This window comes from Eretmochelys imbricata, chromosome 1 (genome assembly GCF_965152235.1).
Source record: "Eretmochelys imbricata isolate rEreImb1 chromosome 1, rEreImb1.hap1, whole genome shotgun sequence".
Taxonomy (NCBI): domain Eukaryota; kingdom Metazoa; phylum Chordata; order Testudines; family Cheloniidae; genus Eretmochelys; species Eretmochelys imbricata.
Genome location: NC_135572.1, coordinates 186,441,655 through 186,464,565, shown reverse-complemented (window position 1 = coordinate 186,464,565; position 22,911 = coordinate 186,441,655). Strand labels below are relative to the sequence as shown.

At 43.8% G+C, this 22,911-nt stretch overlaps 1 protein-coding gene across 2 annotated transcripts in view; it reads left to right on the top strand.

Moving 5' to 3' along the window:
• The window catches only part of LOC144266658 (uncharacterized), a 59,936-nt gene that overhangs the window by 35,319 nt on the left and 1,706 nt on the right, over nt 1–22,911 (top strand). The window contains exons 1-2 of one of the 2 annotated variants that reach the window (XM_077820121.1): nt 137–193; nt 21,452–21,534. The gene's annotated coding sequence lies outside the window, so the exon portion shown is untranslated. Of the gene's footprint in view, nt 1–136; nt 194–21,451; nt 21,535–22,911 lie in introns of those variants that run through there. The other variant, XM_077820113.1, reaches the window with a different exon arrangement.

Genomic DNA, 22,911 nt, shown 5'->3' with positions numbered 1-22,911 from the left:
TTTTGGAAAACAGATGAGAATCATCCTGGCTGTGGAAGTTATTGCAAGCGGAGGAAACTTCAGGAGGCAGGGCATGCTCCCGCTGCCCGTGACTGACAGGTCTGGCTCTGCCCCCAGGTTCAGGCAGGCTGGAGTATCCATTGTAATAGGTTCTGTGCGGACCTTCGTATGTCTAAGGAAGGCCCCGTTTCAGGTGAGCGCGGACACAGTCTCCTGGATCTCGGCCCCCGGCGCCCTTGTGCCCCCGGCGCCGGGGCAGCGCTGGGGGTGGGAGGCTGAGGGACTGTTGACAATTTGCTGCCCGAGACAATTGATCGCACCCCAGGGTGGTGGGCGCCGCCTCCCTGCCACAGCGGCGGGGGGCAGGCTCGCTCCGAGCGGGGGAGCGGCGCCGTGCTGCGTTGTGCCCCCCCACCCGGGGTCAGTGGGGCCGGGCTGGGAGCGCCCCGCTTCCCTGGGGCCGGGCGCCCGCTCGCCTCGGCGCTGCCCGGCGGCTCCCGGGGCGGCCGCGTTCTGGGCAGGGCTGGGGCAGCTCCGGGCGCAGCGTGGCCGGGGCCTGCTGGGGCTTTGCAGGGGGCGGCGCGGGGAGCCCCCGGGGGGAGGCCGGGCCGGGCTTTCACCTGGCTCGGGGGGGACGGAGGGGGGTGAGTGGGCGGGCGAGGAAAGGAGGCGGCCCCGTCGCCACTGGGCGCTGGGAAGGGGCAACGAGAGAGGGAGGCACTGGGGGAGTGTCCCTTTAAGAAGCACAATTGGGTGGCTGTCTCTTTAAAGGGGAGAGGTGGGGTGGTGCCACAGTGAGGTGGGGGATGAGCTATGTTAATTGAGGGGGCGGTACCAAGATGAATGGGGGAATGTAAGGGCGGTGCTTCGTGCAGGCGCGGAAGGGGCTTATGGATTCAGGCCTGCCTCTTTAAGAAGCCGGTTGATGCCATTGTGTGGGGGAAGGGTATTTACAGTCTCCTCCTTCGGGACAGTACCATTCCCAGGGCGGGGTTGAGAGGCGGCACCATCCCCTCAGTAAGTAGGGGACAGTACCATTGCCGGGGCGGGGCAGAGGGGGCGACGGGTGGTACCATTCGTCTAGCTGGAATGGGGGGGGAGGAGTGACGGGCGGTACCATGTGTGCGGAGGGGGAGCGCTGGCGGACAATGGATCCTGTGTGTGTTTGCGGGAGGGGAATGGATCCGCCGCCACCGGGGGGAGACGCTGCGCCGCCCCCTCCCGCCCGGAGCTGAGAACCGCCCCCTCCCCTCCCGCCCGGCGCCGCTCGGTAAGTGGCGCTGTGTGTGTGCGGGAGCGGGGTCCGCGTGGTGCCGGCGGCCGGGGGGGTCCCGGCAGGGCTGAGCCGCCCGCCCGCCCGCTCCGGGGAAAGTTTCAGAGTTTGGGGCTGGGTAGAGAGAGAGTGTGTGTGTGGGAGGGGGGGCGTGGGGGGCTTGTGCGGTGGGGTGTGTGTGTGGGGGGGAGGGAGTTGGGGGTGGTGTGTGTGGGGAGGGCTTGTGGGGCAGGGGTGTGGGGGAGAGGGCTTGTGGGATGGGGAGGGAAGCGCCCAGTCTGGGGGTCCATGCAGAGCGGTGGGTGGGTGCGTGCACTCTCCTAGCACTGTGCAGGGGGGAAGCAGGTGCTGAATCCCAGGGGAGGCATATGGGGTGGGAGTTGCCTGGGGCTGGAACAAGGGAGTCGGGAAATCCAGGGGAGACCCCCACGTATGGAGGTGGGACGCTAAAAGGAAGGATTTCTTGTTGGGAGAAAAGTGGAGGGAATGCCATATCTGGGGTTGCTGGTGGAGCTTGGGAGACAACATCCTCTATCCTGATTCTCCAACCATAGGTGACTTGGAGGTGAGGGGACCTCATAATGTTATGGGTAAAAATGTGCCCATTGATCAGGGAGGAAGAAGCTGCTTGAGGGGTCAGCATACTGTGATAGGGTAAATTACATGAGGAGGGCAGGTGGGAAGGGTCAAGTTGTTGGGGATGTAGGTATAAATAGAATTCATCCCCTATCCTTTCCTGGGGGATAATTGGGACTTGAAAGAGATGGTGGGTGATTAAGTGGTTAAGGTTAGAGAGGATCAGAGAGCCTGTTCTTATTTTCAGGTTTGGCAGCATGGGATAGGGAAAGGGTTATGGTTGGGAAATGATGGTTGCAGCTGGTGGTGATAGAGATGTGGACTAAGGAGTTGATCATGGAATAATTCCAACTCCACCAGATGAGGAAGATTGTATTGCAGAGAAAGCTTAGTGTTTTCAGAGTAAATGTGCGTAATGCAGTGTCCCTAGCTTAATCCATTGTCCTGGAACCTAACCTACTGTTCAAGGACCTTTCTTGTGAAAGAGGAGAGAAGGACTCTCTCCTTTGGCTCGATCTTGGGAAGAAACTGCCACTCCTTGGTGATGTTAATAAGTGTCCAAACTGGTTTGGGGGGGCAGGGGGAGGGAGAATAGTCATGCCTGAATGGGGCTTTTCCCCTTAAATTCTCTAATTATTAGTTTTTCAGATATTAGTTTTAGGGAGGGGAGGAAGGTACTACACCTCCCCAAGGTCCATGCTAATAATTTTTTGGGGGCTGGGATTTACAGTCACTTTCCTATTCTGAAAAAGGTGGTTCTCTCCCAGGTTGCTGTGTGAAAGACATGAAAGATCCACACAAACATCCCAGAAAACTGACTATATGCATAGTACTCTTAAATGGACAAAATTAAGAAAAAGAAAAAGAAATGAATAGCTATCTTATTTTTGTAAATAGTGACCTGGGGTGCATGTTGTCTTAAAATAGCGTGAAAACAAACACTGAAAGCCAGAAACATCTAAATTAATCAAAAAACACACAGGAAAATATGGAAATGTAGTGTTAACCTCCCCTAGATAGCCTTAATTCTGACTCCATTCACCTCTATCCTGATTCTACTTAATGTTGTTCATTCAGTTAGGCCTTGTCTACCCTAGGAAAAAACTACCCATAGCTGACAAGTTATTGGTAATTTGGGCATGGGAACTTGTATAAACATAGGTTGTTTTTTTTCTGTATTTGTAACTAAACTGTGTTCCATGCCTGTTCACTTGCACCCATTGCCTGCAATAGGTAGATCTGCTTTTTCCTGGAAACTGTGGTACAGTGGTTGGTTTGGTGATACATAACTATGTTGTCCAGTGTATACCTGGCCAACTACGTCTGATGGCTATGGTTATTTTAAAGGTGGCCTCCGGAGATTTTAAACTGAGCTTGAGTGCTCTTTTGCTGTTTTATGTGTGTAAAGGGTCATGCTCACTCCCTTTCTCCTATATATGCCCCCACCTCCCCATCAAAACAAACAAACAAAAAAATCTGCTTGTTTTTTAACTTAGAACTATTAGAAATGTCAGGCTTGGGTTTTTCAGATTTTGCTGGAGGACTTGTGTTATGGGGTGGGGTTGGGTCTCAGCATTATTGTTAACTCTTAACACCTTAAATGAAAGGGTGGAGAAGTTGAATCGTTAACATTTTGTATAAAGGAGGTCTTTGTTAATCATTAAACAAGTGTAAACAAAACCAAACAAAAAACTAAAGTTTTTTTTAAACAATTGACAAAAACTCCCTCCCTCTCAATTGCTCATCTTTGGCCAGGGCAGGTCTATATATTTGCTCAGATAGCAACATCAGTTAGATGTGGGGCTTTTTGTGGCACCTCTATGTTTTCAAAAGCTCTAGTATAGACACAGTTAACCAGCATAAGTGTTTTTGCAAGTGTAGTTTTAGTTTATACCATTTCCAAGTTAAATTATCCTTTCAAAATCAATCTTTTTTGCTGAAGTAAGCTGCCTCTCCGCTGGGCGTTTGCCAGTATGGCTATGGTGGCAAATCTTTTCTAGAGTACATCTAGCATTTCACTCTCAGCTCTTGTGAGCTCATAATTTAATTGTTCACCAGTTAACATAATCTTCTAGGCTAGGTCGGACTTGAATTCCTAATGTAAAAAGTAAGCAAAAAATGCTTTATATTAATTTAAAAAAAAAAAGCCTCTTCCAGATCACCTTTATACATAATAAAGAAACAAAGTGTACAAACTCCATTTTTCCCCCCCTTTATAAATCACCTTTAAACCCTGTATGTTCTAGTCAATTCAGATTAGGATCAGTCCATATACAAAATCTAAAGTAACAACTGGTTATGGGATTCATATTCATAGAAACATAAGTCCTATATCGGATTAAATTGGCATTTTCAAGCTGCCTATCTAAAGTCTTACTCTCTAACTTGCGGGATTTCTCATACTTGCCTTTATAAATCTTTCTTTAAATGTTTTCCTCTTAATTTATTGATACATGTTTTCAATCCTAAAAGTCTTTCAGTCTCTCTCTTTTGGTGGGGGGATAGGGTGGGAAGAGTGTAGGAATTTCTTTAGGGTTTTAGTGTGTGGGTGGGTTCTTTTTTTGTTTTGTTTTTTTTAAACAAAGTCAAGGGTAAAATTTTGGTATCCTCTTCATATGGAACTACTTAGGATTCTAACTGAAAGTGTGCCACTGTAGTCTTTCAAGTATAGACACTCACTGCAGCAATGGGAGGGGTTCTCTCATTGGTATAGTTAATCCACCTCCTCAAGAAATTGTAGCTGGGTCAGTAGAAGAATTCTAGTGCTGTCGACATACCCCGGGGGTTAGGTTGTCTGAACTACATTGCTCAAGGGTGTGGATTTTTCACGCCCCTGAGCGACATAGCTGGGTTGACTTAAGTCTTGAATGTAGACCTGACCGTAGTCTTGACCAAATATGCAAACTTATGTCCTGCTATGTTTGGGCCATGTCCACACTAGGAGTGGTTTACTAGTATAGGAATACCAATATGCTTTACTGGCAGAGCATTCCAAGTGTGGATGCAGCTAATACTGTCAAAGCTATGCTTTACCAGTATTGGCTTATTCTACCCCCAAACAAAACAAGCTGTACTGGGAAAAGCACAGTTTTTTGCATTTACACCAGGGGCTTGTGCTGGCGCAGCTGTGTAGGTCAAGGATCAGACCTCTTCACATCCCTGACCAGTATAGCTCTGCCAGCAGAAGTGTGTAGTGTAGACATGGCCTTGGTGTTTCGCTTGCTCAAACTGCATCAGTATTTCTTCAGAGGAATGCAAGCAGCCTTAAAATCCTTCAGCCTAGTTGGCGTGGCCTTGGCCTTTTTGGAAGTCCGTGCTTCAGTAAGGTCTGTGGTCTATTTCCATAGATATGAAATCCTTTAACCCAAGCAAACTTGCTAAGGACTTCGAGTCCTTACTTATGAGCTCTGTATGAGTCCCTGTGGAGTTTGAGTTCTGCTAGAGAGATGAGTGCATTAAACCCAGGTTCTGGGGCCAAGTTGTGTGTGATAGAGGAATTGTGTGTACTGAATCTTTCCCCAATATCATTGTTTTGTGTAATGTAAACAAAACAAAAAAAAACCTGTTACATCTTTTGAGACTTTTCTGAAGTCCCACATTTTTGTAGACCAGGCAAAGTTCTTAAAAGCACTGGCAGACTTCATACAACTCAGCAAAGATTAGGATGGTCTTCATGAAGTCATCTGAGTCCTGACTAACCATTCTGATGTTCCTAGTTTGGCAATGAATAATTTAAAATTAGTGTTCTTCATATGTTGAAGAAATATGGTTACACATTTTAAGTTTCTAACCTCAGTGTTTTGGAAGCCTAACACCTTTTGCTTTGTTCTAAGAAACTGACAAACTTGCCAAATATTATTTACACCTAAATTTTCCAACTTCCCTAGCTCAAACAGCTTTTTCAATTTACGTTAGGTTAAAGAGGGAAGGGGAAAAATAGGACTTAAAACTGTAACCAGATTTCTATTATAACTATGGAAAAGCTTTTATCATCCCAGTATTGACTGAATGTGGAACTTCAAGATAGTGTAAATTGGTGGAATATTTGGTGCAATTGTAATTAAGCTGTGGGAGTCATTGCCACAAAATTGTTGAGACCAAGAATTAGAGATTCAAAAAGGGATTGGATATTTATAAGGATATCAAGAATATCCAGAGTTGTAATAATTGACAGCACATTTTTTTTTTTTGGAAGGGCTACCAAACCATGTGCTTCAGCCAAGCCAATCTTTATTAGCAATCAGGATGAAATTTAAATGGGAGGACAAAAGTAGCTGGTGCTGGCCACTGTTGGAGATGATACTGGATTGCTCTCCTGATCCAGTGTGGTAATTAGTATGTTCCCTCTAGGGTCTTAAACTGCTGCTCTTAGTGAGAAGTAAATGTTTCCATGTGAATTTTGAATTTGCTTTCTGTACACCTTTTGTGGAGTATTCTGCCTGCTCTTGAAATCCTACAGTATTACAGTATAAAGATTATGATCAAATGAGTACATAACTCTCATTGAAGAAGGTTCTCAAAAATACTCTGCAAATTTACAAATTACAGCTGGAGAGTGAATGGCGTCTATAGTTAAGGTAGCCTAAATGTTTCTGTTCTAAGCCCTCTGTTTTTAAACAAACAACTTCTAACTGAAGAGCTGAAATTTTTCAGGCTTGGTTTCTGTCTGGGAGGAGGCGGGGAAAAGGGGAGCAGTTCGTTTGATTTTTTTTTTCTTTTTTCTTTTTTCTTTTAAGCTTGAGCAGAAACAGTCAACTGTTTTTTGAGAATAAGGACAATGGAAAAATACACTTGACCTATTACAAAATTTCTTGCAAAAAACATGGAGCTGAAATTTGGCTAAGAAATGCCCTCCTTTGAGGGAAATTGCCTTTAAGCATTCAGTGAAAATTGCGTGCTTTCTCATCTTTGAAAATAATACTTTTTTTTCAAGCACTCTTAGAAGTGTTCTATAGGACTATAATAGACTTCACTATATATGCAGTAACTTAACTTCATGTTGAATGGAGCCCTTGCCTCAGTCCATGTGAAGTTCAGAGCAGCTGCAGTGCAGATGTAGCTAAATTAGCTATGCACTCAACTTTTCTTAAAACGCTGGAATACTCTGAACTGGCTTTGTTCCATTTCCATATGTTTCAGGGAGCTATAGGCCTGGTGAAAAGGTTTTTGATTGTGTCCCCAAAATGTCTCCTTAACCTGCCTGAGAGAATGTGCATACGATCTGGAGCCAGGAAGTCCTAAATTCTTGGTCCATCTTTTCACTTGGCTAGTCTGAATTCTCTGTACTTCATGACTCTCACACTTGCCCAACTATCATTACCCCATTGTATAGACAGGGTTAGTGAGGCCCAGAGACTTTTACTTAGCCAGGATTACATAGAAAGGTTGTAATGCTGGGAACAGAACCCAGAACTCTTGTAATATAAAATTATAGAATCTTAGAAATGTAGAGCTGGAAGGGACATTGAGAGATGTGGCTAGACAATTACCTAGGCCTGCCCTTGCAGGTTGTGCTCATGTTTTATCCACTAGACCACAGTGCCCCAGAAAAAATACCTTAAATCTGTGTACTTAGTTAGGCTGTCTGTAAAATGGAGCAACTAGTACTTTTCCCCTTTTATCAAGTGCTTTGAATTCGACAGATGAGAAAATCCTAATGCCAGAGCATTAATTACTTTAATTATTTATATCTTTTATGCCACTTGGAAATTAAAAGCACTGCGTAAGAGCTAACTCTGAGGCCCATTTTACTGATAGTGCTGTGGTGTTATAATGGAAAAGTTGAGGCAACCTTCTTTTGAGTAGCTCGCTACTCTTCAAAAATTTAAACTGTTCTGTTGAAATTTTCCAGGCTTTTTGTTCTTTTATGTTGGAGTTGGAGAATTTGAGACAAAATGGTTAAACTGCTTTTGAGGAGAAAAATATTTTCTCTCTTTTTTTTTTTAAACAAAATTTTACAACCTTTTTTTCGTTAGGGATAGAAAATTGAAATTGTCAGAAAAATAGTGCCATCATTGAACAGAAATGCCTCTAAATATTCCCATAAAACTAGTTTTGACTTGCCTTTGTGTTTGCAGTACAGTTGATACTTCAGAGTACTTCAGGTTTTGCTGTGCATGTGCACCCAACTTAGAAAAATATTGAACATGTACATTTTGTGTTGTGCTCATTGAATAATGCAGGGCTTCACAGCAGCTGGAGCCTTGCTCACTGTACACCTTGAGACCTTGTAAAATGTATGAGTTAGGGAGTTTTGATTTGAAGCCCTATAGTCCTGATTTTTGAAGTTAAACAATTCCATGTAAAAATTAAACTTCATACACAGTACTTCATGATATCTTTAAATTACATGATTGTAACATTTCTCAAATGTCAATCTCTTCTCCTCCTCTTTCCTCCCCTCCACCCCCCCCCAACCTGAAATACACACATGTAGCATCTTGTAGTTCTGTGTATGGGTTCTGTTTGCCACTTCAATTTTTTAAAATTCTTGTCCTCCTCTAAAGTGTCTTCAACACAGCAATGACTCCTATCTAAAAAACTTGGGAAACCAACACGCAATAACACTGCATTTTGTGTCGGTTAAGATTGCTCCGTACATAATACTTGTTTTCTTGCTTTTTAGTTTTTAAGGCTATCAATAATCGTCCTCCCCTCCCCCCCGTGACCCACACTTCACCAGTAGTACAACCATCGTACACTACCCCATGTAGGGCTATGCCAGGTTTCCAACACTGTTTCCCAAATCTGAGTATGTGTAACTTTACAGAACTGTGCAGAAAGGTTCTGTAAGTGTGAGGGGTGGGGGTTAAGTCTGGTCCATTTGGGATGGAGCTGGGTGAAATTTGGGGAAGGCAGTACTGGGAAGCAGTCATTCCTGCTGTTAAGGGTCTGGTATGATGACTGCACTACTGGGGAGATGTGTGTCTTTGGGTGGGGGCAGGAGAGAAGGGTACAGGGTATGTCCCACTGGCATCTTTAACTTTTCATTTTCTTTAAGTTTTGTTAGTTATAGAGTAACTGACACAAAATGCAGTGGTTTTGTTTTTGTTTATTTGAGAAAGTATGGGATCATTAAAGACTATCATTCATACACGCACAGAGCAGAGTAAAAGCTGCATCCTTGCAACCCTGATGTTCTCACTGTGTAGTGTGTTTTACTGAATGTGTAAGAATCACTGTCTTATATCACTGGAATGCAGCTACCTCTAGAGAAGCTCGAAAAGAACTCTTCACTTGGGTCAGATAAAATCAGGCTAGAAATATTGACTAGATGTCTACTAATCAGAGGCTGATATGAAAGGAGGTGAGGAGGGGACAATCGATCAGCAATTCTGAAAGGTATCATGCAGTGTATCCTTGCAGCATACTGGGGCACTGGTTCAGCAATTAATTGCCCCTACCACTTCCTGCAACAGCTGGACTTTCCTTGGAGGAGGAGGAGGTCTGTCCACAAGCTGATCAATCCCACCGCTCTGTAACGTGTGAGAGATGACAAGATCACAGCTTGATGTGTGTTATGCCTACAGACTCTTCATATCTTTCATTCTAGAAACTTAGTGACTGGCTGCCAAAATGAACAGAAAAAGCACTTGCCACTTTCCATACCTGGCTGATGTGCCTCATTCTTTCTGTTTAAACAATGCCGTGGCGTTGTATACTGAGGAACAAAAAGGCTTCACTTCAGTTACTCCCACCCTCGCAGCCCCTATTCAAGGGGTGCCCAATCTATGGTCCACAGGCCATACACTGCCTACCAGAGCATTTCACAAGGCCTGCCGCCTGCTTCAACACCATATCATAAAATCATAGAATATCAGGGTTGGAAGGGACCTCAGGAGATCATCTAGTCCAACCCCTTGCTCAAAGCAGGACCAATCCCCAATTTTTGCTCCAGATCCCTAAATGGCCCCCTCAAGGATTGAACTCACAACCCTGGGTTTAGCAGGCCAATGCTCAAACCACAGAGCTATCCCTCCCCCGACCGAGCTATCCCTTCCCCCTGATTCATTAGCATTTTGTTGTCATGTTACACAAGTATGTAAATAGGTTGTTTCTATGTAGAATATTGTCTATCTCAATACAAAACAAGCTGAACTTAAAATATAAATCAATACAAGTGACTTTAAATCTTATGTACTTAGGTTTGTGTGACCCACTGCCCTATTCTGTTCCGTTGACTCTAGGTTCCTACTAATGTTTCGTGTTTGAGGTGAGTGTTTTTTTTCTTTTCCATGTAGTTTTGACCTGTCCTGAAGTTTGAGCTGAAATGTTAAATATCTTTTAGTTTGGTGAGTGACTTCCTTTTTGGGGGAAAGAGAGGTCACCACTGGCTTCAAGCCTGTTTCTTGCCTCATTGTGAAGGAGGCGCAAGAATTTGGAGGTGAAGATGTGGAAGCCTGCATAGGCAACATATTTGAATAGCTCCTAGCTCTGGAAGAGCCACTCTTCAAAGACCAGGGTTACCTGCTCGACATCTATGTATTGTGCTGACTGAGATTAACTTTGAGCTGCAGACATAATTTGTTAAGCCCCAGAGGCCCTGTCTGCACTAGGGAAATGTAGCAAAAATGTTCCTGGTTGTTGCTAAGGGCAGTTTGGTTCCACTGCTGTTGGCAGTAACTGACGTCCATTAAGGCTGGGATATTAAGGATGGTTAGGTGACACTGGGCCCCAAAATGCTAGCAGCTGCTTGTCTGCTCATGAGTTTCAAAACATAGCTAGTACTGGTGGAACTGAAATGGTGTTAGCAATAATGGGAAACATTTGCAGAACTTCCTTGGTGCGGACATGACGAGTGTGTATCATAGCCTGGCTCGCAAATGCACAGGGCACTTCTACACAGCCAAAAAATACCCCAAACCCTCCTGGCTGAAAGTCCGAGAACCCAAGTCAGTTGACCCAGGTTCATGGTGTGGGGCTAAAAGTAGCAATGTAGATATTCAGGTTCAGACTGAAGCCCAGGCTCTGAGACGCAGCCCCCCTTCCTGGATTTCGGAGCCTGGGTTCCAGTCTGAGCCCTACTTTTAGTCTTGTAGCACAAGTTAGTCAGTTGATCCAGGCTCTGAGACTTGCTATATGTTTTTGTTGTTTGTTGCTGTGTAGATGTACTTTAGGTGGCTTCTGGAGCAGTTAAACTGCATCAGCGGTTGCTGGGAGATAGTGTGAGCAGCATGTTGTTGATGTGATAATTGTACACTATATTAAAGGGGACAGTGTCAACTCAAAATCTAGTAACTTCAAAATGAATTTAAAGTAACTGTAGATAGTATTCCTGCCCCTGAATCTCTTGGCAATTTTTGTGGCTTTTTAGGTCTTCGGATGTCTGTCTCTCTTGTGTGGAGAAATTGTCTAGTTATGTTCACTCTGTCCTGTACGGTTAAAGTGTTGTAAAATGTACAATTTTAAAAAGCTTTTAAAAAAAAAAAACACCTTAATCTTACCTGCTATTGCAAGCAATACCTTCTAATTTTCAGTAATATTATTGGTAATATTAAAAAGATTAGAGGAAAATATGCAGAAAATACATACATAGTTTAGAAGCACTTGTTCTATATTCTTTTAATTATCAAGCTGTACACATACCTACAGTTAGTAAATGCATGATTTTATTGCCCTCTCCTTAGTTCTACCTTACACCATGTACTCCCTACTGTTTGGTACCTCCCTCTGTTTTGTTGCATCTAGGAATTGTTTCACAGTGTCGTGTGAGAGAACTTCTGCTCTTCCTAAGCTCCTGTGTGGAAATGTTCTTAGCCTGCCACTAAAGTACTTCTGGTTCTGCAGGCGCCTCACTTTTGCCTGTTCCAGCTATGCCAACACATGGATCCAGTTTATGGGCGAAGATCTGTTCCTGCTTTTGGCACTGTTAATGCAGCAGTTTGTAGATGGAGGTCATGATTGAGGATGGAGAGCATTTTGGCAGTGGCTTGTGTCCCTGAGAAGGCAGTTGTAGGCCTAAGTGAGGAGATCATGAAGACTGCATGCTGACATGATGGTGGAGACAGCCGGTATGGATTGCAGTAGCTGTGGATTTCCCCCATGTAGACTGGCCATTCTTTGCAAGACCACAAGCACAGAGTTGGGGGGACTACCTTATCATGCAGATCTGGGAGGGCTTAGAACTTTCTCATGAAGAGAGCTATGTTCATTGAGCGGTGTGACGAGCTTGCCTTGATCCTCTAGTGACAGGACCATCAGATGAGGGTGGCAAGGCCCTGCCAGTCCATCTGAAAGCTGTCTACCAAAGACTGCTATATGTCTGTGGCTAACCAGTTTGATGTTGGTAAATTGACTGTTGGTGCTGTTGTGGTTGAAGAGCAGTTATTTCTGCAGTTATTTACCACTGGGTGATGTACATTGCTAACATCCCAGAAATAATTAACTTTGTGACAAATTGGGTTCCTGAACTGTGCTGCAGCCTATCCATATAGTGCACATGCCCATTGTCTTCCCACTGCAAGGGACACATGTATATGGTAGATTTAAACAAAAAGCTGACTTTTTTAACAAACTCGAAGAATGGGTAGGTAAAGCCCCACAGAAAGGAAATCTAAGGGGAAAAAGGAGTTTAGGAGAGATGGTAACTTCTCAGACACTATTAGAGGCACAATAGCAAACTATCCCGATGTGAAGCAAAGAATAGTAAGAGGCCAATATGGCTCCATCTGGAGCTCTTTAGTGACCTGAAAATCAAAAAGGAATCCTACAGAAAGTGGAAACATGGACAAATTGCTAAAGAGGAGTACAAAAGAGTAGCTTGGGCATGTAGAGACAAAATCCAAAATGGCCAAGGCAGAGAATGAGTTAGATCAGGAAGGATAATAAAAAGCAATAAGAATAGGTTCTGTAAATATATTAGGAGCAAGAGAAAGACAAAGGAACGTGTAGGTCCACTATCTAGTGGGGAAGGAGAGCTAATGGACAACATCAAGAAGGGTGAGGTGTTTTATGTCTATTTTGCTTCAGTCTTGATTAAAATGTTAATGGTGACTTGATGCTTAATACAATTAATATTAATAACAAGGGGGAAGGAACACAAGCTAGAAGAGAAACAACAGGTTAAAGAATGTTTAGATAATTTAGATGTATTCAAGTCAGCAGAGTCTGACAAAATTAGTCCTAGGGTCCTTAAGGAACTAGCTGAAGCAGTCTTGGAACCATTAGCAATTTTATTTTCAAGAACTCATGGAGGACAGGTGAGGTCCTGGAGGATTGGAGAAGAGCAAACACAGTGGGGAGTTATAAACCAGTCAGCCTAACTTCGATACCTGGAAAGATAGTGGAACAAATGGTTAAACAATCAATTTGTAAGTACCTAGAGGGTAACAGGGTGATAGTAATAGCCAGCATAGATTAGTCAAGAACAAATCATGCCATGCCAAACCAATTTCCTTCTTTGATAGAGTTACTGGCATAGTAGATATGGTAGGGCGTTCATGGGTCTTTCCCCATCTGTCAGAGCAGGAGACCACGCCCCTTACTATGATCCCTCCTGGAGCGAGTCAGTCTGTGGGGGAATTAGCTAGGAGTCACTTGGTTCTATCCTGCAGCTGGCCGAGCAGCAGGGAGTCTATAAACCCAGGGTTCCCAATCAGGGTGGGACAGCCAGCAGTTACTGGTCCTGGCTAGTAATCAATCAGGGCAGCAATTACTCTATCTGCCCTGGGCCCTGAATCAGGGCAAGCAATCCACAGTTAACTGTTCTGGTTGGGTCTACACAGAACAACACAGCAGTTCGGGGGGTGGGGGGGAATCAGCTCTTGGCTGGAGCTACAGTCAGACCTGTCTGGTGCCCTAACTCTGGCAGGCGACAGACCAATACAGTCGTCCTGGCCTAACTGAGTAGATTGCCACCATTCAGGGATGGGGTGGCCAGGGTAGGGGGATGCAGGCCCTCCCGCTCCACGCCATTCACAGGGCTCTGGGCTGGGATGCAGGAGTGGTCTGCCACTGGGTCAGCGGGGATCCTCCCACAACACACTGGCTGGCTTACAAATCGGTCCCACAGCCAAACCCTGTTCAGCTTCCCTGGGCTACCTGAGTTCCGGGGCTGTTCTCAGTCTCACTCGGGTAAACGGCAAGCAGCAGCCCCATCAGTTCATTGGTGTCTGGTACCTCTGGCAGCCCTTCTGGGTCTCAGGTACAGTGGCAACCTCCGTCAGCTCCAGGCTCCACCAGCAGGGGAGAGGCATCCTGGTCTTCTGACATTTCTCCTCCAGCTGAGCTAAAGGGCCAGTCTTTTATAGTTCCGGTTCCTGTCCCACCCCTCTGCTTCTGGCAGGGCAGCCACGGGTGTCCTGGCTCTGTCCACCAGGAGTAGCTTGTGGGTCTCTCGCTGTCTGTCAGGGCAGAAGACCATGCCTCCTTGCTACAGATATCTTAATTTTTTTAATAATGTTTTTGATGCAGTCACACATTCCATTCACATAAACAAAGTAGGGAAATTGGTCTAGATGAAATGACTAAAAGGCAGGTGCCCCAAATGGTTGAAAGACTGTACTCAAAGAGTAGTTATCAGTGGCTCACTGTCAAACTGTGAGAGCATATCTAGTGGGATTCCACAGCAGTCTGTTCTGGGTCAGGTACTAACCAATATCTTCATTGTTGATTTGGATAACAGAGTGGAAAATACGTTTATAAAATTTGCTGATGATACCGGGCTAGGAGGGGTTGCTAGCACTTCAGAGGATTGGAATTAAAAATGACTTTGATTAAATTAAAGAATTGGTCTGAAATCAACAAGATGAAATTCAATAAAGGTAAGTGCAAAGTACTTAGGAAGGAAAAATCAAATGCACAAACACAGAAGGGGAATAACTGGCTTTAGGCAGTAGTCCTGCAGAAAAGCAGTTGGGGGTTATGGTAGATCACAAATTGAATATGAGCTACAAAGTGGTGTAGCTACAAAAAAAGGCTAATATTCTGGAGTGTATTAACAAGGAGTGTCATATGCAGGAGGTAATTATTCCTACAGTGCTCTACTTGGCACTAGTGAGGCCTCAACTGGAGTATAGTGCACAGTTTTGGACACCACAGTTTGAGATGTGGAGAGAGTACAGAGGAGAGCGACAAAAATGATAAAAGTCTTAGAGAATCTGTCCTATGAGGAAAGGTTAAAAAAAAATTAGGTATGTTTAGTCTTGAGAAAAGAAGACCAAGGGGGGACATAACAGTTTTTAAGTATGTTAAGGGCTTGTTATAAAAATGGTGGTCATCACTTGTTCTCCATGTCTACTGAAGGGAAGACAAAAAGTAATTCCCTTAATCTGCCACAAGGGAGACTTAGGTTAAATATTAGGGGGAAACTTTCTATCAGGATTGTTAAGCGTTGGAATAGGATTCCAAGTGAGGTTGTGGAATCCCTGTCATGGGAACTTTTTAAGAACAAGTTAGACAAACACCTGTCAGGGAGGGTCTAGGTATACTTGGTCCCGTCCCAGTGAAAGGAGATGGACTAGATGACCTCTCGAGTTTCCTTCCAGCCCTAAATTTCTATGATTTAATGGCAACCAGAAATACTACTATATTGTTGTTCACACCTTAGTTAACCAACAAAGGACATTCCTGATCACCACTGTGAGATGCACCAGCTGGGTATATGGCACCAGGGTGCTCAGGAGATCTGGTGTTAATCTGTTTGGACAAGAAAGGTTGTTATTGACAGGATGCCTGTGTCCACTGTTGTTTTAGGGGACTCAGCTCATTCTCTACTGCTTTGACTCATGAAGTCGTACCCTGATTTTAGACCATGTGGCAGAAGTTTTAATTAAACACTGAGCAGTTGCAGGATGGTGATAGGATGTGCATTGGGCTGACTAAAGGCAAGGTGGAACTGCCTACAAACCCGTTTGGATGCCAGTGTGCCCAGTGCCATTTGTACTATTGTAGACTGCAGGACACTGCACAAAATATGTGAAGGTAAGCGGGAGAGCTTTTGCTAGAAGTGGGTTCAGTATGCTGTTGCCTCTACAGGCAACTGGAAGATGCACCTCTGATCACTGGGGCTGGGTCCAGGAGAGCAGGGGAAGTAAGGAATGCCCTGCATGCCATACTAGTTTATCTATTTGCTGTTGCTTTTATGTATTTTTAAGTGAGTTTGAGACTTTAAAGTTTTGGATAAAACTTCCTGCCTTTTCCTTGTTTCCCAAGCTGTCATGTTGATGTAGTGTATTAAAAATAGTTTATTAAAAACTAATCTAGGTAGCCCAGCTGCCATTATACAAAGACTGCAGAACTGAATAAAAGTTAAAAGTGCAGTGTCTGGTGAAAACCAGCAGAGAATGCCAATTAGTGCAATCTCACTGGTAACTGAAGTGCACATTGCCAACATACCTGTTTTCAGGCTAGCAGGGGCAAAGACCATGAACAAGCACATTATTGTGTGTCAATAGAAGGTAGAACACTTTTATTCTCTTTAACATGCTGCATCACAGCAAGGCTGCAGGTTGACACGAGGTGTGTCTTTATTTCATCTCTTCATCTTTGCATTTTCAAAGCCGGAGGAAGGATAATAGTTAATCAGTGATATCCACAGCTCTTCCTGCCAGAGTTTCTATCTAATTATTTATGTCTGAAAGTGCCTGGCCATCCATCACCATTAAAGGTTTATAAGTATGCTTGCATTGTCCTAAGATTGGTGAAGGAGAAAAAGCAGGTTTGGCTGGAAGATTTTACTTCTGGGCTCGGCTGCAGTAATATGGGTGGCTAATTCATAGGTGCTAGAGATGGGTCGCATCTAGTCAGTGTCCCGTCCCCCCCTCACCCCCCCTTCCCCGGATTATAGATTCATCGATATTAAGGTCAGAAGGGACCATTATGATCATCTAGTCTGACCTCCTGCACAATGCAGGCCATAGAATCTCACCCACCCGCTCCCGCGATAAACCTCTCACCTATGTCTGAGCTATCGAAGTCCTCAGATCATGGTTTAAAAACTTCAAGGAGCAGAGAATCCTGCAGCAAGTGACCCGTGCCCCGTGCTACAGAGGAAGGCGAAAAACCTCCAGGGCCTCTTCCAATCTGCCCTGGAGGAAAATGTTTTGCATTTAGAACTGATTTATTAAACAAAGCAAGTATTATCTGTAGTTAGTGAATTGAATTGATTGTTTCTAGTCACCATGTCGTTCAAGATAGTCATGGAACTGAACTAGCTGCATTCCCTATACTACATTTTTCTAGCCTCTTGGCAGGTAGAGGCTTGAATGTCTCAAGCAGTAGAGCTCTGACCATTTCCTGTGAGGGGTTCTCCCACATCCCAGGCTGTGTCAGTGTTCCTATGACATAGTTGGCATCACCGAGACTTGGTGGGATAATACGCATGACTGGAATATTGGTATAGAAGGGTACAGCTTGCTCAGGAAGGACAGGCAGGGGAAAAAAGGGAGGAGGTGTTACCTTGTATATTAAAAGTGTATATGCTTGGACTGAGGTTGAGACGGAAATAGGAGACAGACTTATTGAAAGTGTCTGGGTAAGAATAAAAGGGGTAAAAAACAAGGGTGATGTTATGGTAGGGGTCTATTACAGGCCACCTAACCAGGAAGAAAAGGTGGATGAGGCCTGCTCTTTTTTTTTTTTTTAAAAAAAAACAACAACTAACAATCATCCAAATCACAGGACTTGGTGGTGCTGGGGGATTTCAACTACCCAGACATCTGTTGGGAAAATAACACAGCAGGGCACAGATTATCCAACATGTTCTTGAAATGTATTGGAGACCATTTTTTATTTCAGAAGGTGGAGAAAGCTACTGGGGGAGGCTGTTCTAGATTTGATTTTGAGAAACTGGGAGGAACTGGTTGAGAATTTGAAGGTGGAAGGCAGCTTGGGTGAAAGTGATCATGAAATGGTAGAAGTCATGATTCTTAGGAATGGTAGGAAGGAGAACAGCAAAATAAAGACCAGGAACTTCAAGAAGGCAGATTTTAGCAAATTTAGGGAATTGGTAGGTAGGATCCCATGGGAAGCAAGTCTAAGGAAAAACAGTTGAAGTCAATCAGCAGTTTTTCAGAGAGACATTATTAAGGGCACAAGAACGAACAATCCCACTGCATAGGAAAGATAGGAAGTATGGCAAGAGACCACTCTGGCTTACCCAGGAGATCTTCAATGATCTAAAAAACAAAAAAGAGTCCTACAAAACTTGGAAACTAGGTCAAATTACAAAGACTAAATACAAACAAATAACACAAGTATGTAGGGACATCAGAAATGCCAAGGCACAAAACAAGATCAAATTAGCTAGAGACACAAAGGATAACAAGAAAATGTTCTACAAATACATTAGGAGCAAGACCAAGGCCAGGGTAGGCCCGTTACTCTGTGTTGGGAGGGAAAAACAATAAAAGAAAATGTGAAAGTGGCAGAGGTTCTTAATGACTTCTTTGTTTTGGTTTTCACCAAGAAGGTTTGTGGTGATTGGACATCTATCATAGTGAGTACCAGTGAAAATGAGGTAGGACCAGAAGCCAATCTAGGAAAAGAACAAGTTAAAAATTACTCAGACAAATTAGATATCTTCAAGTCACCAGTACCTGACGAAATGCATCCTAGAATATGCAAGGAGCTGACTGAGGAGATATCTGAGCCATTAGCAATTATCTTTGAAAAGTCATGGAAGAGGGGAGAGATTCCAGAAGACTGGAAAAGGGCAAATATAGTGGCCATCTATAAAAAGGGAAATAAGGACAACCTGGGGAATTAGGACAACCTGGGGAATTACAGACCAGTCAGCTTAACGTCTCTACCCGGAAAGATAATGGAGCAACTAATTAAGCAATCAGTTTGCAAACATCTAGAAGATAAGGTGATAAGTAACAGTCAGCATGGATTTATCAAAAACAAATCGGGTCAAACCAACATGATAGCTTTCTTTGACAGTGTAACAAGCCCTGTGAAATGGGGGTGGGGGGGATGGGGGAAGCAGTAGACGTGGTATATCTTGATTTTTAGTAAAGCTTTTGATACTGTCTTGCATGACCTGCTCATAAACAACCTAGGGAAATGCAACCTAGATAGGGCTACTATAAAGTGGGTGCAAAACTTTTCCCAAAACTGTTCCCAGAGAGTAGTTATCAGTGGTTCACAGTCATGCTGGAAGGGCATAATGAGTGGGGTTCCACAGGGATCAGTTCTGTTCAATATCTTCATCAATGGTTTAGATAATGGCATAGAAAGTAAACTTAGCGGACGATACCAAGCTGGGAGGGGTTGCAAGTGCTTTGAAGGATAGGATTAAAATTCAAAATGATCTGGAGAAATGGTCTGAAGTAAATAGAATGAAATTCAATAAGGACAAATGCAAAGTACTCACATACAAAATAGGAAATGACTGCCTAGGAAGGAGTACTGCGGAAAGGGATCTGGGGGTCATAGTGGATCACAAGCTAAATATGACTCAACAATGTAACACTATTGCAAAAAAAGCAAACACCGTTATGGGATGTATTAGCAGGAGTGTTGTAAGCAAGACACAAGAAGTAATTCTTCCACTCTACCTTGTGTCTGTTAGGTTTCAACTGGAGTAATGAGTCCAGTTCTGGGTTCCACATTTCAGGAAAAATGTGGACAAATTGGAGAAAGTCCAAAGAGCAAAAAAATAATGAAAGGTCTAAAAAACATGGCCTATGAGGGAAGATTGAAAAAAATTGGGTTTGTTTAATCCGGAAAAGAGAAGACTGAGAGGGGGACCTAACAGTTTTCAAGTACATAAAAGGTGGTTACAAGGAAGAGGGAGAAGAAATTGTTCTCCTTAACCTCTGAGGATAGGACATTGCAGCAAGGGAGGTTTAGGTTGGACATTAGGAAAAACTTCCTGTCAGGGTGGTTAAGCACTGGAATAAATTGCCTAGGGAGGTTGTGGAATCTCCATCATTGGAGATTTTTAAGAGCAGGTTAGATAAACACCTGTCAGGAATGAATGCTCTAGGTAATACTTAGTTGTGCCATGAGTGTAGGGGACTGGACTAGATGACTTCTCAAGGTCCTTTCTAGTTCTATGATTCCTGTCTCTTTACTTATGCGAAAAGGTAAATTTGGGCTGTACTGGACAGCTGCTTAGAGCTAGGTTAGGTAGAGAGGTGTCGCTGTATTGGCACTGGCTTGGCCTGCGGGGGATTATAACTGTTGGTGTTGAAGGGATGTTGGTGTTGCTATGGCTAGGTTTTTGCTGGATTAAATGGTTTATGGCGGCAGTTGTCTTGTCAGATGCTGTTTATATGTGTGATTTATAGGGACAGTCTATCATGTTGATGGTCTCGTTGTTTGATTGGGTGGAGGATGCAACTCTGTTATTTAGGACTGGCTGACTAGAATGGTGGCTTCATTGGTCTAGATATTGCTACACTGTTTAGGTCAAATTGGAACAGATGATACTTGGAGACAGAGGGAAGGGACTATAGAAGTACAAATTTTTACCACTCTTAATGAATTTAAAACCTCAAGTCACAACCCATGTTCCCTGTTTCACAGATGGGCTAACTGAGTTACTTCAGGTCGGACGGGAAGTCCGTGGTAGAGCTGGGAATAAAAACCAAGTCTCTTGATTCCCAATTGTGCTTTAACCACAATGCCATCCTTCCTGTGTAAATAGTAAAAGGCACATTGTGTCTTCAAACTGAACTTAGTAGAGTCGTGTATCTTGGTCAGAATGGATAGAGTGGGTAGAAGAAATAAGTCTGTAATAGGAGTTCTCTGTTTTTCTGCCGTGACACAGAATTTACCATAGAATCCAATGACTTGCTGTAGAATTGTGCTCTGGAATCTTAAGTTTTCATTTTATAAAGTAAAACTTGCTAGATGATGTGGTTGAAGATGGTTCCTTATGTGAACTGAACATTAACTGATGTGATATATTTCTCAGTAGGGAGAGTGGAACTGATCAGTTCAGCAATGACCTCTTTGGCTATATGAGGAATAACTGGCAGCATCTGATGCTCAAAGATACCACCAAAAATGCAGCATGCCATGCTTTCAAATGGATAAGCCTCCACATGTAGACTGGTGTCTTACAGTGGAACGGTGGCCGGTGGAACATTAGATGAAGCTGCCTTACTGTCTCCTATTCTGACGCTGGCCTGATACTTCTCCTGACTGATCAAAGAGGCACCCAGCTTTACCAGGCTATTGCATTTTCAGTCACATGTGGGCGGGCACGCAGGCTGTCTGGCCTTGGTGGCAGGTATCATTGTGAAGAGCAGGGGTTGGCACAGGTAGCTGGGCTCGTGGAGTGAGGGGAAGGCAAACCCTTGAGCACTTAGGTGGATAAGGAAGTTGGGAGGATGCTTGTGTGGGCACAGTGCCAGTTCTTGGGAGTACAGATGGGCTCATGGGAATCAATCTAGCTGAACTGTGGGTGTGCCAAAGCAGGTCTAAGCTGTCCCTTGCTGCATTTGTTTATAACAAACATACTTGAACCAGTTAAACCTTACTGTGGCTCTCTCCCTGTAGAGGCTTTCTTAGCACTAACAAATCTTGCTGAGGTGAGCTGAAGCTTTCTTGTCAGCTGTTCAGAGAAAGCTTTGGTCTCCTTTCTGTGGCCTGGGAGGGGTCCAAAGGCTTGGGTATACTCTGATGGAGCTCTTCCCTTTTCTTCTTTTTCAGATAATCTTTCCTTGTGTGAGAAGGGGTCCTGAACTCATCACCTCTACGATGAGCACTGCAGTGTCGTGACACCAGAGGTCTTGGTAAGTTGCCCACAGGGAAGATGCTGGGTCCTATAAGATTTACAGAAACGTTGACCCCTCTGCATGGGTCTCTCGGACACTTTGCTGAAACATTTTTAAAACGTGGTTTAATTACCCACAATGGTGCCTGTCTCTGACACTAGAACAAGAATTGTTCTGCAGGTAGATGAATGGTTCTGCAAGGAAGAGCGACTCCAGCTATGTGGACTGGAGTCCATTTTCCCTGAAACTTAAATGAGAGCAAGGGAAGAGCATATCCAAGTTTAGCACAAGTGAAGGGGACTTTTAGCTTATTGGACACCGAACTCCCACAAATAAAAATTGTGATGCTTTCCATTTTGAGTCTCACAGTATTGTACAGTTCCACTGCACAGAAGGGGAAAGCAAAGGGGGAAAAATACGAGTTGACAGTCATTTTGTCATCAACAAGTAAAATGCAATACTTAGAAAAATCGAAAATTCTGTTAATATTTACCCCCTCCATTCAAATCTCTCCTTATAATTCACTCCTGCAAAGCTTGTCAGTGCTAATCCATTGAAAGATAGTGTGCGTCTTGTGTATTATATATAAAGACCACGTTAGAGGAACAATATCCAGGTTGCCAAATAAAGCAGTCGAAGTTAGGAAATGTTGCATTTATGGTTGCCCGTTCAATCTTAATTCTGCTGCCTTTTGTGTCTGTCATGTGCACTGAATGATACAGGGGTCCTCTGGAAAAAATAGTGTGTGCTCATATAATGTATCGTAGTGCAAACACACACGGGTAGAATTAAGGCATTATTCATGAGTGAAAAACATTATAATGGAAACAACTACATAAATAACAAGAAATCCACAACACAGACTTCAATATCCTGCTTTTTGCAGCAAATTGTGCTCACTGTTATGCCATTACTCTTCCCTCCCCTGCCATGATATGTGGGCTTTTGGTCTAACTTCAGTTTTAAGAGAGGGATCATGAGTAAAATTTTCAAATGTGCCCCAATCCCACTGACTTTCAATATGACAGGCTCCTAAGTCTTTTTTGAAAATGGAACTGAGACACTTCTGAAAATTTGAAGTCCTTTTTTCAAGAGGGACTTAGGAGCCTAAGACACAGTGAGAGTCAGTGGGATTTAGACACTTCTGAAAATTAACTCTTCATGTATGCCTGTAAAGCACCATGCACACCAATGGCATGATAGAAATAACAGTAACACTACATTGCTCTCAAAACCAATGAGGTGCTCTGCTTTTGGCTCTAGAGATGCATATGGTCCCTGTGGAGTCTATGGGCCTGATCAGAACTCCTCTTGCTCTGCCCAATATTATCAGGCAGAACAAATGAAGCTCTTAATGCAGGAATGTTTCCTGCATTTGTGGACTTTAGCAGGGCA